The following is a 16,980-nucleotide window of genomic DNA, read 5'->3' as shown; positions in this document are numbered from 1 at the left end:
ACGGCTTGATGAAAGGCGACGTGTGTGCAGCAACGTTAGCATAGAACCAGTACACCTTTGAGTCTTTGAGTATCTTTAAAATACTGAAAAAATATTTGTGAAATGTATGTAGAATATTCTTGAACACTTTTAGGGACAGTGTGTACTACAGTGGACAGTTTATCAGGTTACAGTTGTACATGAAAGAATTTAATCTCGTCTTTTAGCTTGAAGCTACTACGCGTAGCTCTATACCAGCTAGCGTGTTACCAAAATATAGATCCTTGTTCTAAATGGCGACATTAATACCTCTCCCCCCCGCAAAAAGCCACGAGTGAGCGGTTCTTTACCCATTTGAAATTTCATTCGGGACAGAAGACTCAAAGCGGTTTCAGCCCGGCTGCCTTAAACGCGAGCACGCTTCACGGCGTCTGTAACCGTAATCATGCCGAGCGGCCGCCACATTTCGCATTTATCGAAAAGGTTTGCATCCCCCCCCAAAAAAAGGGGGGGGCGCGGCGCCTAAATGAGATGTGACATTTGATTTGCGTGTGGCCAAGGAAGCGAATAATAAATAAACAATATGGGGCCGTCGTTCAATTGTCTGTTGCCTGTTTGACACGTTGCCACCTGACTGGTTAGCGCATGTACAAAAAAGGGACCCACACCTGCCAAAACACACGCGACAGGGACTTCTCGCCCGATAATTGATCCGCATTAAGGCTACGAGGGCGCGGCCTGCAGCGGCTGGGAGACGGCGACGCGTCATCAGGCGGCAGCGGCGGGACTATTTTCTTGCAGGGAAGATTACATCTTCAATTTTACCTTGGGTGTGTAGACCTCAGCGGGGCCCCGGCAGATATCTCGCTTATAAGTGGGGGCCTTACTTATTGCTCTTTCAAGTGCTGGATCTATCCATTCGCTCTAATTAAATTGCACTTTTTTTTTTATCTGATTCTTCTAATCCAGAGTGGAGTGTGTTGGGACTTGGATGATGTGATTTGAAAGGGAATACTCTTGATTCTGTGAAGCGGCATTATCTCTTTCAGCTCTCCACGATTGAAATAAATTTGAAAATGAGGTTTGTGTACTTAAGCACCTTGACCCAAGATCTTTGGTGTTCCGAGCAGAGTGCCGAGGTTGTCAGAGAAAGTCCCCAAATCCGTAATCGGTGTTTGAGATCTTTTTTTTTTTTTTTTAAACTGAAATGGAATTTTTAGAGAGGGAGACTTAACCTGTGTCCACAGCACATTTTATTGATTTTTTTTCCCGAGCAAACATTGCCTTATCTTGCTTCATGTGCACCAGATTAAAAAGAAGAAGAGAGGGAAAAAGATTTGTAATTCCAAGTTTTCACTGAGAGTCATCAGGGTAAATAAAACTTGATAAAGGCAAATAACAAATAAAATCAGTGAGCTTGCTATCTGAGAGTCCACTTGGCTATAAATTAAGACCCCTCGTATTGAACCCGTCACCATGCCAGCACCAGTCAAGCACAACACAAGCAGTTTGCTCTTAAAGCTCCAGTTTGGGACAGAGATGTGATAACGCTTGTCCCAGACAAGCATCTTGAGACGAGCTTCTTACCTATCTGAGTTATTACCATCACGATCACACCTACCACAGTCGAGCCCCTTTTTCAGCCCACATGGCTCCAACTCCCCCAAACTCGGGCTGAGTGATTCTGAAAAAGAATTGAATTGCAACTTTTACCATCAATATTTTGATTGTGATTTCATGTGTGATCATTGTTTTTTTTTTTCTGAGGTACACTGCATGTATTTTTAAAAATTCTACTATATTGCGAAATGGATTTGAATTCAATTAATTGTGAAGCTGCAGGGCGTCCGGGCCCTTAGAGATAAGGTGAGAAGCTCGGTCATCCGAGAGGGGCTCAGAGTCGAGCCGCTTCTCCTCCATGCCGAGAGGAGCCAGATGAGGTGGCTCGGGCATCTGATTAGGATGCCTCCCTGGTGAGGTGTTCCGGGCATGTCCCAGCGCCAGGACGACCCAGGACATGCTGGAGAGACTATACCTACCAGTTGGCCTGGGAACGCCTTTGGATTCCCCGGGAAGCGCTGGAAGAAGTGGCTCGGGAGAGGGAAGTCTGGGCTTCCCTGCAAAAGCTGCTGCCCCCGCGACCCGACTATGGATGAGCGGTAGAAAATGGATGGATGGACGGAAGGAAGACCAAAGATATTATTTTGGTGCTGTGACAACTGCCAACACACCCAAACCAACAAAGTCCTTTGACTAATGTGAACGGTGGAGAAAACGAAAAGCCATGGAAGGAATTGTGCCTCCGCCACGCCAGTGGGGGCGGGTGGGGGGGGGGGGGGGCTGAAACAATGAATATATTTTAGGCAATTACCTCCGAGAGCAGAGTTCCATAATTTAGGTCTGCCGAGATAAAAGTAATCCACAACAGAAACTAAAGAGCTGATCTCATAATGGATATTTTAATCAAGTCCCTGGAAAAAGAAAGGAGAGCCTATTAAATTCCAATTTTAATTTATGAATAAAGAAGTGATTTTGCAGCGGCGGCGGCGGCGACAATTACCGAAAGCCTTCTGTAAGATCATGTACCGGATTACACATTAAACTTAAATAACTTTGTACGTGTGCTGCTTATTCTTATCATTATTGTTATTATTATTATTTATTTATATTCTCTTATTGAAAAAAAAGAGAGAATATGTTGACCCTTTGGAAATGGACTAAAGGAAAGAACGTCACTCCCTCTCTTATCAATATTTCATCGAGACTTAAGGGACTCAATAAGCTTTAAGATGAAGTGTTGTCACTATGGTAACAACACACCCGGAATATTTACATCTGTCCCTCATGGGAGGGTTACCATCCCTGACAGGAATATCACAAAGAACCAATCGTCTGGTGCACCTTATTAGTGTCCCCCGATGTGGAATCTTCGCCGTTTGCAAAGTGTAACCGCGTTCAGACATGAAATGAACAATTTATTCCTTCATTTGCACGGCTGTGATTGAATCCGTTTGGTTGTATTACAGCCCAAACGGGCCATCTAAGTAAACAAACAAAGCGACAGGGCGAGAAGCGCATAGGAACCCCCCACCGCCCCTGTGGGTTGTCTCTCCATAGTGACAGGTTGTGATCACAGACGTCCCAGTGGTAAGCTCTCTGGCGGCGTTTGGACACCTTTATATTTCCAAGGGCAAACGCGAAAGACTTTCAAGGTGCATTTGCAAGCTTTTATTCTCGCACATTGCAACTGCTTGAAATGACATATTTCCAGACCGTATCGAAAAACAAATGTTGCAATATGCATGCCAGACACTTACTTCAGCAGTTTGGCTCATAGTGGACCATTCTTCAAAAAAGGAGGCTCCAAGCTGGCACTTTGTCACTCCCAGTTGGAGTTTCTTGTCACACTGAACATAAAACAAACAAACAAAAAAAAAGAATTACACAACGTGTATTTAAAACAACGCCTATGTCTTATGGAAAAAGCCCACTTAGCTTCATGCTAACAGACAATACAAAGCTCCATTGACATGCTAACGTTTAGCAGCGATAGTAAGGATTTCAGAAGTAATGGATATTTCAACACAAACGGTGGAGCAACACCTATAATCAGCGAATACAACAATCCTTACAGGCAGATATTCTTTCTCCGCTGAGAAAAATGAAAAATATTACAGCGAATTACGGTCATTGCCAGTGCTTAAAAGCTCCACTTTACAGTTAGAGTGAAGAATGGATGGAATTTTCACTCACGGAGGTAGCACTTCACTACCAACTACTGTCCACATCACATCACATTGTTAGTGCGGCAGATTTGTTCATGTGGTGCATGCAGCTGACAATTCCTATCTTGCTATGTCACTTTTATAAGAAATTTGATATATTACTCCATCAAACTGTACGAAATGGTATGGCGGCGTCGTCTGCTAAACTGATAACTCAAATCTTTTGTTTTGGAGTCAGGCAAGCCGTGAGGCAGCACTATTTACACAGTATATAAATAATGCGGATGGATGCTATTCTCGTATGTGGTGCCTGCAACGGACAGTTTCTACAAAATCCAAAAATTTCAAAGTATTTCTACATTTCTCCATTCAAGCAGGCATCAATTTCTGTTCAATGGCTTGTTGTCATCGCAGGCCCTTTAGTCACCAATCGAGCACGTTTGCTAGCACCTACGGGAACGCTGCTTTATGTTCTGTGCTACCTGCCGCAAAGCTGACAGATTTACGAGGTGGGAAAGGAAAAAGAATACGCGATGCTATTGACCTCCAACGCATGTATCCTAGGGAAACAAAAAAGCAGTAACAAAGGCTTTAGAAAGCTGTGGGTGGGAGCGGGGGGGGATGTTTGCGTGTCGATGCGAGGCCAAGAGGGACTCGAAGGATGACAGAACGGAAAGTATTGAGGTTACCCCGACGGCCAGCGAAATCTGGGCGATTTAAACGAGCTCATCTTTGGAAGGCGGTCGCGTATAGCCCCCCCCCATCCCCCTTTTTTTCCGGAGACAATAGCCACATTAACGTCCTGTTCTCTTGGCCGAGCCCGAGCCATATCCCGCCGTGATTGGGTCGGAAGAATCTCATTGCAGTCGCATCGCCATCCCATCACATCACATCGGCATATGCGGCTCACTGCGCGTCCACTTTTGGGCCAAATTGAAGAGGCTGCGCCCGAGTAAAATAAATAGACGCTTGAATAGCAATGGCCCCCGCCGCTGAACCTTCCATCAGTGGGAATCTAACAGCCGCGCCGCTTTGGAGAATTTCAGTTTAGCTTCCGATTACAGCATGTCTCGGCATTTTATTCCCTACATCTCTATGCTTCATAGCCTTCAAACACTTGCCGGTAACTGCCTATTATCCGACAGTTCCACTCCACTGACCCTGCCAATAAAACTTTTCATATCCTTATAAATGAACTCAATTGCCGCGTTCTAAACATTGACACCGCACTAACAGATCATCTCCACACCTCGGAATTGGCTAAATTCCTTTTTCCTTATGAATATATAGGAGGAGATTAGAGCCATGATAGCTTTTCAGATTGCCGCACAACGGCGGAATTAGTTTAGCGAGCGTTTACGGACCAAATTGGAGCCATTAAATAGCGGATTGAATTGATGGCACATTCATTGTCTCCCCAACAGTATCGCTGTAAAATCAATTAGCCGTCACTTTTTCTCCCCCCCCCAATTCTCAATAAGGTCTGATTGTCGGCTGCGGGTGAATAAAGAAGACCCTGACAGCCCCTCGGAGCAGAACATGGCGTGAAAACAAATCAGCCGGGCGGCTGCGAGGGGGGGAAAAAGTGAGCTGTAATTGTGCTTGGGGGGGGGGGGGGGGGTAGAGAAAAAAAAGAAAATTTAACTCATCAAAAGGGCATTGTGCATAGGATGGCCTATTAGTTCAAAACTGTAGCACATTGCAGAGATGTTGCGCGCATGCAAATCTTTTCATGAAATAATCTCTCATGGGCCGAATGAAAAGATGCTTATTGAATCTTTATTATTGTTGCAGAAATGTTCATTCGCGGCCGCCATTGTCCTCCTCCCTGTCCGCCTGTTCTATCGACTATTTGGTCGGATTTTCAGGCCAAATGCAAAAATACACCGAGTCAAAAGTGTGCGCGCCACTTCTAAGAAAGTTTGTGAAGTTTGGCATTGCTGGAGGAAAGTCTCGGGTTCGAATCCACATAACGCTGTCTTTTCATAGCCACGTTCTATGCAATGCTTGCGTAGGTGCTACGCTGCTCATTCTGCTTGTAAACACGCCACTCGCGAAACGTCTCGTAGCACTTTGTTTGGCTGAGTTTTCCGACATCATTCTCCTTTCGCGTCATAGCCGAATCCCGTTTGAGAAACACAAAGCGAGTACAGTATGTAACACAAGGCCCCCTCCATCGTGATTAAATACGTCGCCACGGAAGTGCACGAATGTTTTTTGTTTACAAAAGATCCTCTTTTACACGTCCGCTGCTCGCTCTCGCAAATAAAGCGCCATTATGTCAATTTGCCGGAGGCGCTGATAAGTGTCCTCTGAGATCAGGACTTTCTATCTAATATTTCCCCACTAATGAAATCAAACAGGGCCTGCTGCTACCCCCCCTTCCCCCTTCCCCTCCGCCACCAGCCCATCACAAAAGCTTTGGAGCAATATATGCCGCAATGCGACCTTGACATCTGAACTCCCTGCACCCTCCTCTGTCTGTCTCGTGTAACTTGAACATGCATATATACGCTAACATATATACAAGCTAGCGTAACCTTGACTTTAACCTTTGACTTACAGCAGAAGACTCAATCTCAGGAAGCCCCAAGTCCAAAGTCAGAGGTGCAACCTACTGAGCAACACAACATGATGTTTCTTCTTATTGTCAGAGTGGCACTTACGGGAGACATGTCATAGTGATATTTTAGTTTAAATTTAAAGTAAATGTCACAAAGTTAAATACACGATACTGTATACGTCTCCTGCTCTTAAAAGGCTTTGTTGTGACTAAATAAGTGTTGCAAAAAACTCCAAAGCCCCATATTTTGAAACAGTAATGCATGCTTTTGTCACATCCCGGCTGGATTACTGTAATGCACTTTACTTTGGAGTCAGCCAATCCTCCATGAAGTCTCTCCAGTAGGTCCATAATACTGCTGCTCGCCTCTTGACTGGTATTCGTAAGAGGGAGCACATAACTCCCACTCTGACATTCCTTCAGTGGCTCCCCCTCTACTAAGCTAGAGTTCTTTTTAAGATCCTATTATTTGTTTTCAAATCTTTAAAAGGCCTTGTTCCGCCTTACCACGCCGAGCTCCTCCGTCGCTACGCATCTAGCCGGTGGTTTTAGTTTTTCCTGTTTTTGTGCTTTCTACTGTCTTTCTTATTAATAGTTTTGTTGTTTGCTGTTGTATAATTTATTTTTGCTCCATGCACAGCACTTTATATAGAATGGCAGTTGTTTTAAAGTGCTCTATAAATACGGTGGAGTTGAGGGTTGCGACCTCAACTTCAGAGGTTCCATTATACATGGAACTCTATCATGTACTTTGTGTAAATATAAAATTTTTAAAAAAGGGCCTGCCACAGTATTTGACCTAGAATTGGATAATCACAGAAGAAAAATGCTACAACTCTTGCTTTTCATCCAAAATATGCATGAATGGATGTGTTAGAAGACCAAAGCCAATAAAAAAAATCCGTTCTCAATAATCTCCTGCCAAAGGGAAGTGATTATGTGCAGCTGAAATGCAAACCATGCCGAGTGTGTGATTCAAAAAAAAAAAAACAGCATTTACAGGTATTAAATTTACTGTCAAGGCCACACACGGCTGTAATTTCTATGAAAAATAATGATGATATTTCATCCCCTCCCTGCAACCTTTGTATTGGCAGCGGGCTGCTTCAATCTGCGCACAAAGTGAAAGCTTTCAGATGCTCGCGTGAAAGCGACGTTATTGCCGCGCGCCATCCACACTTCACCTTCCGATGCTCATATGCCGCCTAAATACTTTGGATTTCATGAATAGGTATGGTTGCGCACAATGGGCGAGGATCTAGTCTATAGCCATCTGATGCCATGCCTATTACAGACCCCCCAACCCCCGACTTAGAAAAAAATAAAAATAATGAAGATCCGAACCGGCAGCCGTCTGCTCGATGTTTGGTAAGATCAAAGAAAGAATCAACTGCTGTGTGGATGTGTGCGCGTGGCGCACCAATAGATGCTCATCTCCAATCATGATTGGATATTCAGCGGTCAAAAAAAGTTCATTTGATCATGACAGTAGCAGCCGAAAAGGTGTCATGATGATGACACGGCTAAAATAAAAATCTGTCTTAAAAGGTAAGGAATGCTATTTAAAAAAAATAATTTTAAGGACTTTGCTAAACTACACTATCGTGCCAAAGACAAAAGGTAGGCAGAGCTGCAATGAATCGAAGCGCTGTATTCACCAATCGAGCAGGATCTTAGGAGGCGTGTCAAGTCACTCATTTACACGAGAAAGGACAGCCCTCGCACAACGGCGCCATTTTAGCCATACAAAAAATAAAATGGGAGTTGGAGTATTTCAACAAAATATGGAAGTAGGGGATGTTCGATACATTTTATTCAGACTCTGTGACTACTCACTGATATTTTTTTTTTCCTGACGCAGATGATGATTCAGCGATATGTCCAACTGTCCCAGTATTGCACCAACTACTACTGAGGAAGACGTCCTCAATGCTCGATTTTTTTTTTGTTGAATTATTTTTGTTTTAGGTATTGGTGACTGGTATTGACAGCCACCAAGAGTACCCGATACTTTAACCCTTTCGTGCACCTTGTAACCTGTCCGCTGCAGTAACCTCTGTCCCTGAAAGGGTTGAAACGGGTATCGGACCCCTGGTGTCGTCTATCACCATATGGATGCCATTAAAACACCTGGGAACTGTTTAAATTATTTTTAAAAATGCATATTTGGTGTTTGAGCTGAACAATTTCGAACAATAATCCAATTGCGATGTCAATTTGAATGTGTTTAATTGCTCAGCCATACGAAGGTTCCATGATGGTAAAGTTTGTTTTTTTTGTCTGTGAGAAAACCTCGGAGGCCCCTCTCTCATTGACAAGGGCGGGGCCTCCTTGGCAAAGCAGACACATGATGTTTGTGGGGGGGGGGGGGGGGAGCAGGTGGGGCGGCGCTCCGCGTCGGGTCCACAGGTGCGGAACAGATGCCTCCGAGGCGGAGCGAGAGCGCCAGTCATCCCGGAACGCCGGGACACTCTCCGGCTTCAGACCCGCGCATCTGCTTGGCCCGGCGTGGTAATTAAACACGCTGTCTGACGGTCACGTGACGGGCGCCGGGGAAACAATCACTTGCTTTTCGCCATCCCTTTGAATGACGCCGAGTCACAAGGTCACGCGTAGAGGGCATCGAGTGAAATATAGAAGGATATGCCGGCCAATTGGTGTCATAACTGCCATTTGGAAGATTTGTAATTACGCTGCGGCTGTCGGATAAGAAGGAAGCCGGGGCAGCTAATGGAAATGTGTTTGGAGAGGAGCGGCTTCCTAATAAGTCATTTTGCCTAATAAACTAGAACCGATTTAATCTTCACCTTATCGGGCCAAGATTTCACCACTTTCCTTTTTAATTGGCTATTTTGTAATCCCGATTCCCAACAGAGGCGCCAGCCCGCTTGGCTCTCCCGAGAGCCGCCCGTGAAATCAGTTTGCGACAGCGTGTCAATCTCATTCCGGAGTGGCCATCTGGCCAGCGGAGCCCAGCGCGGGGTCTCGGCGAGGCAATCGGCCGCACCCTTGCACAATGCCTTCATGCAAATTTGACAGAGATACAACCGAGACAGAGATGGAATCTTTCAACTTGGGTCCAGTCGGGATTGGCGGCACGTCAGCCTCGCATTTATGACGTTTTTGGTTTTGAATCTCGGTCTACTTGGATTGGTTTCATTTTGTTTCCACGCGTTTGGGAGATTTTGACAGACTAGACTCGAGTTCACCTTCGAGACTAACGAGGCCCAGTACCAAAGAAAACGGATGCGTGGCTAATCCAGAATTGTGGCTTGAAACAACCTGCCCTTGCATTTAATGTTCTGTTCAGCCAAAATTTGTTGATTGATTGATTTATTTTAAGAAATCCGAGTTCATGGCAGGACAAACAAACACAGCCTATTGAGCACGACGAGTGCGCAGACGCATGTAGACTCGGCTCCGTTTAACCGACTTGAATTAATGAATTAATTAGATTTTAATTAAACACCACACTGGCTGGAATCAAGTCATTACGCTTTCATTTGTTTCCGCTGTTCCTTAATGAATCTTATTGGCTGTAATAATGAATCCATCCAAAGCCCAATCCAAACATATTTCCCAGGAACTTGGGCGAGAACCTTGTTGTCTAGATGTACAAATAAAGGAGTGTAAATTCCCTCTATTCATTAGACGGCGTCATCCGGGAACACGGATGGAATTCCGGGATCCTTGAAGGAATATTGCTCTGGGTCCTGCTTAATTAATTCATACACCCCACTAAGTTTTTTTACGCGCCTTTCCGGCTGCGAGCCCCTAATATCCTCCTAACTCTTAACGGCACTGTAGTGGCTTTGGATTATTAAAACACTTAAGCGGACATTAAATCAGCCTTTTTATTTATCTAATCACACAGAGGCCTCATCTGAATATTTGAAACGGAGAAGGACGGCTAATTGGGCTTACTTTTTTTTTTTGATCTGATGAGTTCGCTCATAAAATTGCAATCCAACATGGAGCCTAAATCTTGGGCCAAAGATTTATTGTAATTTAACTGTCCAAAAAAAAAAGTTTGTGTTCAAAACACCCTAAGTATGTAATAGCTGTGTACATGTTTACATATAGTGTTATATAGTAGTAGTTATATAGTAATGTAATCACGCATACATTATATCAATATATATACAGTATATTTTTAAAAAAATCATCCATCCTCGCTATCCTGTGAAAAGCACACATGCCCATTTTTGTCATTTAAAAAAAACATTACGCTAATGGTGTATGGCTATTGGATTGTTTTAATCCGAAATCTGTTTCCGAAAAATATGAAAATTAAAAAGCAGTAATTAATTGAACCCTTTCATGCACCAATACTGATAACCTGCATCCTGATGACATGAGTAGTAACCGCTTTTCCTGAAATGGTTAATAAAAATTTATTTTGAAAAAAAGGCCGATTTTTAGAAGAAAATACGACAAAAATCTCTGTTTTTGAAACAAAAGAAAAACAAACAAACAAACCAACAGGGATGATCATACAAATGATAGGCGGACATTTTTCGTACACCATGCCGTATTTTGTTTTTCCACCCCATAACATTCTCAACTTTGATTTGTTTTCTTTAGCTGCGGGTCATCTTAGGGATACAGTTTCTGTTTGTTAGCTACTTAAATTAAACTCGGATGACATTCTGGAATCCATTTGCGGCAATCAAAAATTAAAAAATTAAACTAAAACTAAAAGTTGTTCTAATTTTTTTATCTCAATGTGCAAACTGTTTTTTTAAATGGCCTCCAGTCGATATTGTCCATTTGCATTCATTAACATCCCCCAGTGGTTTGCTTAATGGTGACTGAGGATGAGTGCATGTGAACTCTCTGTGTGTGTGTGTGTGCGCGTGTGTGTGTGTGTGTATGCGCGTGTGTGTGCGTATTCACATACATTTCACAAAGCTGCTGTCTATTGTGTTGTCGGCCCCCTTTGTCATTTGCACAATGGCGGCGTGCTCATTGCTGACGCATTGGCAGCCACCAAAGGGGTGTGCATTGTTATGGAAATGAATATTAATGAACTTCCTTCATGAAGTCAGCGGCGATGCCGATAGGGAAGGCCACGCTCTTTTGTACCATCACGCTTTTTAAAGGCACTTAGTGCCCCCCCCACCCCCGCCCCGAAAGTCACTTTGACGGTGTTAACGAATAACTTAAAATTGAGGATGTTTCGGAATTCCGATTTCATTGATGGATCGTTCAGGAGCGTACAGCAAAAATTGTTTTGGTCATGCCAAATTGCCAAGTAATTAAAATGCACACTCGCTGTGTTTCACCCCAGTAAATGACAATGTCCTATCTGCACAAGACAGGGGACCTGCGTTTGCGTGAATGGGGGAGAAAAGGTAAATAATCATAGAACAAAAAACCTTTGATTTCATTTCAGCACCGAATGTTTTTTAACAAAGGAAAATGAGTATCCAAATGGAAATTTCCATCCCAATTGCGGTTTAATTGGATGGCCACTTGTGCTTAACTTATCTTTTCAGCTCCACTTGTTCACTTTGAGTGAGCATTTCTAATTAAGGAACACAACTTTCCTCTTCCAAAGTGTCTCTGACTTTTTGAAGATGTTTCAGGTCAAATTAGACAGCGGTGTTGTGTCTGCAAATGTTTTTATGTACAGACGAGAATGAAAATGCTGTGTTGGGCATAGCGGGCCACAGGTTGGCGATGTTGCTTTGTAAAGAAAACAAACCTCTTCCAACGAATTAGCTATCTTTATGCGCTGATTCAAAATGGATTCCGATCAATTTAACCATGCGACAACCTGAGTGACAAAAAAAAGAATCGTATCGAAAAGTTGATCCTGAAGTGATGAAATTAGCTTGTTACATTCATCACGAGCAAAACTTTAACATGCATCCAAACGTGCGACGGCTTGCCCCGCAAAATGTAGCGACAACATCCTTCCACATTCCTGACCTGGCTTTTGTGCTCTCCGACTCTTTTTCTTTGCCTATTCTGAGTTGATTTGTGCTTTCTACGTGTATTTCTCGCCTCAGCAGACAACAATACGATGGAAATCATGTCCAACAATTTTAGATCCGAACAATACCGCAAGTTCTAATTAAAACAAATGATTCGCTCACGTGTGGCATTGACTAATATGGAAGGTTCTGCATTATTGCCCGTTTGGTTCTTGTGTAGAGACTACCGAGCCATTAATCCCAACTCTCTCCGTATAATATTGAAGCAATAAAAACCACAAGCAGCATCAAATTTCTTGCTCCTCAAAATTATCGATCCACAGACAAACAGTGATTGTTTTTGTCATCTGGTGCTGCCTTTGTTGTTCAGGGGAGAGACGTTTGGCCGGCGGTAGAATAAAAGCTTAGTTTGCGGCCGGGCAAAATTTAATTAACAGAGCAAACTTAGGTCTGCCGGTATGTCTCCTCAGAGACGGCGGAGGATAAGAAATATTTTCATGAATGCAATGATAGCTCGAAACTGGACCAACAGTTCAAGATGTACGCCAATACTGTGAGAGTGTGGAGCTTTAAAATAAACGCTGACGGAAACCAAACATGTCTAAGAACAGTATAGAAAAAACAAATCTTATCATTTAATTATGTTCTGATATCAATTTTTGTCATCCTTCCATACCTACTTTGAACTTTCATTGTTAACTGCTTAAAGCATTAGCAAGCATTAGCTAGCCATTGGTCCCAGAACATACTAATCATATGCCATAGAAAGGTTAGATCGTATACTTGTTTCCGCTGTCCGCATGTTTCAAGCTCCTGGGATGCCAGCTGACAGAAATGAAACAAAAAAACAAAACAAAACAAAAAACCCAAGTCCACATTTAAATGTGTAATAAGGTGGAGTATCGTCAATAGTTTTGGTGCGAGTACTTTTTAATGTCGAAGTTTTTCTGTTCATGTTCAGTCTAGAGGTTCAACACGTTTTAGAGTAGTGGTTGTTTTCCCCTGCCAACAAATTTGAGTTAATACATAAATAGACAGCAAGTATTTCTTTGAAGCGTTTGATGCTACCATTACGCTAACGTTAACCTAGCGACCCAAAGTTATCACCCCTTCTCCCCTCAAACTCACAAGTGTTGCAAACAAAGAGTCCACATTCAACACATTGTTTAGATTTGAAAGAACTTTAATTCACTGCTATTTTAAATATCTAGATTTTTTTAGAGCTTTTCTGTTGGTTGTTGAAAAGTGTTAGCCGGCATTAGCTTAAGTTAGTTAGCTTTCTACAGTTCAGAATATGATTTTTTTAAAAAGACAAGCACACTGTTAAAAAAATATATATATTGCTCTATGCAATGTTTTCTTTAGTATTAGCTAAAATTATTTTTTAATTTTGTGCTTTAGTACAGAATATAATTTTTTTCTGTTACTGTAGACTTCAAAGAGGCTACATTCAGTCAGTTTTGGGGCAAAAGTGAAAATAAACATAAGCTCGATCCTTTACAATCATCTTCGTTTCCACGACGGTGACACCTTGTAGGTACATAGATTTATCTTGTATCCATAATAAGACAATAGCGCAATATTCATAATAATTTTTCTTGAGGGAGACAAAAAGGTTATGTTCTTTCTCTTCCTCCCTTGTTGTCATGGAAATACATACCACAAATGACTTGATGACAGGCTTAGCTGAGTTTAATTAGTCAAATACTACGTTCTGTCTCACAGATCTTACATTTTCTCAACATGGGCCTCGAGCGCATCAGTTAATTTACAAAGTGTGCCGTAATGGCGCTTGATTGAATAACATGTCATCTTTTCCCCATTGGCACTAAGCAATTCCTTGACCTTTCACTGCCTTTACAATGCGATAACGTCATGACAAAACATACCTTCACATGACAGAGTGCAATAAGGCACTCAAGTGGACTCCTGAACGTCTTTTTTTTCTTTTCTTTTTTTTTTTTTTTTGCCATGGGGAATTATGTGTTGTTATAAAAATTACCCTTGACCGTCATCAGCTCTAAACAAACCAAAACAGTAGCAAGCCTGGCCAAATGTCAGGTTACTCTTAACCTTTAATGTGAAAAGCCCAATTGTTTTTGTGCTATGAAGTGCCTGGTGGAAGCAGCATTCCCCCACAAAAAAACTCCAGTAAACATTTTTTAAGCCTAATTTGGTAGGAGACGTGACAGGCCCGGTGGCAGCGTGCAACTCCAATTACGATAAGGATTAAGCACATGCAATCAAGTGATGAAACAAGATAGCATGCAGCGATACAGTGGGCGAGCAAGCAATTAATTGGGAGAGGCGTGCTTCGGCACCGCCTGCAAAAAAAAAAAATTAGGCTTCAACATTTAAGTATTGTTGATAACAAGTAATGTGCGACGAGGCCACATAGTTATGTTTGGAAAGGATGAATCGAAGAAGGGAGGCAACATGATACTTGACCGCAATTGCGATATTTCAGAGCGAGCTGAATTCAATGCACAATGTGGCACTTATTTCGGAGTGCGCCACCTGGGGGAAGTACAAGATATGACTCCTCAACAGTAATATCAGTCGTGCCATAATAAAACCCTCGTACTTCCAGTTCGTATTCCTAAGTCAAGTTATTCCTATCTCAAGGCGCCACTGCATTCCCAATTCTGCATTGCTACCTTACATGCAGGCTTAGATGGCCGGCGCGAAAGCGGCTTGTCGCTTTCGACCACACAAACAAGCTGACAGAGTTCATCTATTAATTAACTCCAGTCCGACAGTTATTGCTGGTTAAATATCGTGAATGGTAAAACGCAAATATTGACCTTATTAAAATGAACACACAGAACACGAGCATGATTGAAGAGGGATATGTGCTGCCCACTTAAGATCATCCGAGCTAAACCTTTTGGCTCAGGTTGCAGGTTGCAAGAGAAACGGCTTCCTGCGGGTAGCGGTGATGACAACATATGTTCAATCTGTTTGGCTGCTGCCTGTCCGACTGTTCGCAGAGATGATGGCATTAATTAGGAAGGGGATGACTACTGGGGGAGAGATGAAGCCGTCATTACACCGGAGGTGGTTGAGTAATGATGGCTGTCAGGGCTTCATCCAAGGCCGGCCCGATCACTTAACTCTGACCCAATTAATATTGCAGGTAAACAAGCCCGGCGCTGCGGTCACCGGCGGCTCCCTCTTGGGGACGGGTAGTGAAATGAAGCCGTGCATTTTATCTGTGCATCGCAGCCCCGGAAAGTCAACTTGACAGCATGCGGGGTACTTGATAAACAGTCTATCTAGGGCACACACTGTATATAGCGGGTCTCAAGAGGTTCCAGACAAAACCCAAGACATTCGCGGGAAACCCAAAGCAAATTATCCTGACACGGATGAAACAATAGCAAATTGGACAAATGATATAATTTGAGTCCTACAGGACCCAACAGAGTCTGTTGCGACCCTCCTCTCCGAAACCAGAATAGAGTTTGATGGTAAAGGTCAGGAAACAAAGGTGGTTCTTTCCATCCCCGGGATACCACGGAGCGCGAAATGTAGTCCTTGTTTTGTTCCTGTTTAGCGTTCTTCCTCAAGGGAAGGATGCATTGCCTTCAATGTACTTGCTGAGGGAAGAAAAATAGGACGTATCTTTTCTGACAACAAACACTGCTAACCCAACACGCAGCTATACTGGAGGACCGACCATGGCGATCTTCCACTTTAGGAGCTCAATAAATAATACTGATGTAGTGTCTTCTCTTTAAGACTTGACTGAAAAAAAGTGATGGAAAATCAATTACATCCCTCTGGGATTTTAAATCATGGACTAGACTGAGCGTGCACTTTTTTTTTTAAAGTAAGAGGCATCCTTGGCGTCTTGTTCATCACCTGCCGCTGACACCGAAAACCTCCTCGCGAGGGCCAAATAACCTCCAAACAATGAGAGGCAGTAAGTGGCCGGAGACAGTGGGATACGGCAAGCTAGTTGATGTCCCTTCTCATAATGCAGAGATGGAAGCAGCCATTCCAGCCATAGCGGAACGGCAGCGGGGGAGTAACATTAGGCACTGGTAGATTTCTCAAAATGAAACAATCCTTATGTCAAGCGCGTCTGAGGTCATAAAACAAATATGACGGACCGTCTTTATTAAAGATGAGGGTGGTGAAGTATTTTTCGGATGATTTGTGTAAACGTGGATACCATTTAAAAGAAAGCAAACATATCAATATGTATTGGTAGACTGCAGTACTCACTATTTAGTAAGGACTATCTTCATTTTGACTTGTGTTTCTGTCCTCGGTTCCCTCACAGCCAAAAATTAAAAGGCCACTAATGTGAGCAAAAAGACTACATTTGTTCACTAAATTCAAATATTATCCTGAAGTATGTTTCATATGATTCGCTAAATATGAGGATTTAGAAGCCAGTTTGTATGCTAAATGAGCACCTAGCATGATAGCGTATTTAGCTAATGGCCAAAACAGCTAGCCTACTTCTTTCTGACTTCCTCGGATCCCACTTGGAATAACTTAAATGAACGACAGGTTTTTTTTTTTTAATCACCACGCTTGTTTAATTCAACGTTTAATCCCAGAAATGACAGTTTTTGAAAACACATCTATTTGTCCAATATTTCCAATGATGTTTGAGCCGCTCGCAAAGCGTGGCTGCTGCCGCGGCCGTGATGTATGTTTATCATGTCCCACGCCAGTTAAGTCTATATTAGCAGGCACAAACAGCTGTCAGCGGGAAACAAAAGGCGCCGAGTTTGTTCTGCCCGCTAAATGAGGTTGTCAG

The 16,980-nt window shown here is 42.9% G+C and overlaps 1 protein-coding gene across 5 annotated transcripts in view; it reads right to left on the bottom strand.

The window, feature by feature from the left end:
- Positions 1–16,980, bottom strand: part of micall2a (mical-like 2a) — an 89,435-nt gene that overhangs the window by 22,615 nt on the left and 49,840 nt on the right. For all 5 annotated transcript variants that reach the window (XR_007959490.1, XR_007959488.1, XR_007959489.1 and 2 more), the window contains 2 exons: positions 3,297–3,386; positions 1,601–1,663 (listed from right to left, as the gene is read on the bottom strand). The gene's annotated coding sequence lies outside the window, so the exon portion shown is untranslated. The remainder of the gene's footprint in view (positions 1–1,600; positions 1,664–3,296; positions 3,387–16,980) is intronic.

This window comes from Hippocampus zosterae, chromosome 17, assembly GCF_025434085.1.
Source record: "Hippocampus zosterae strain Florida chromosome 17, ASM2543408v3, whole genome shotgun sequence".
NCBI lineage: Eukaryota > Metazoa > Chordata > Actinopteri > Syngnathiformes > Syngnathidae > Hippocampus > Hippocampus zosterae.
This window is presented reverse-complemented; position numbering and strand designations above follow the sequence as displayed.